The 249-nt window shown below is 64.3% G+C and overlaps 1 protein-coding gene across 1 annotated transcript in view; it reads right to left on the reverse strand.

The window, feature by feature from the left end:
- LOC104497537 (gastrula zinc finger protein XlCGF42.1-like) overlaps positions 1–249 on the reverse strand; it is a gene marked incomplete at both ends in the record, with an annotated part of 2370 nt that overhangs the window by 1631 nt on the left and 490 nt on the right. The window lies entirely within an intron of this gene.

A 249-nucleotide genomic window follows, 5' to 3' on the forward strand; every position in this document is an offset into this window, starting at 1 on the left:
CGCTGCTGTCAGGGTCCCAGCCTTCTCACCCCCACCCCAGGGCACCACAGGGCAGGGGGCACTTGGGGGGCTCCTCCTACCTCTGTCCTACAATTCCCACATGGGGTGGCCACAGGGTCATCTCTCCCCCACTCCCATCTGCAAACAACCCCCAGGAAGGGTCTGCCCTGCTCTGACGCCGCCAAAAAGCCTCATCCAGGAGCTCTGCCTGGAAACGGGGAGCAACAGCGCTGGCCCAACTGACGCTAC

The sequence above is a fragment of the Buceros rhinoceros genome, unplaced genomic scaffold (assembly GCF_000710305.1).
Source record: "Buceros rhinoceros silvestris isolate BGI_N320 unplaced genomic scaffold, ASM71030v1 scaffold9280, whole genome shotgun sequence".
Classification (NCBI taxonomy): Eukaryota; Metazoa; Chordata; class Aves; order Bucerotiformes; family Bucerotidae; genus Buceros; species Buceros rhinoceros.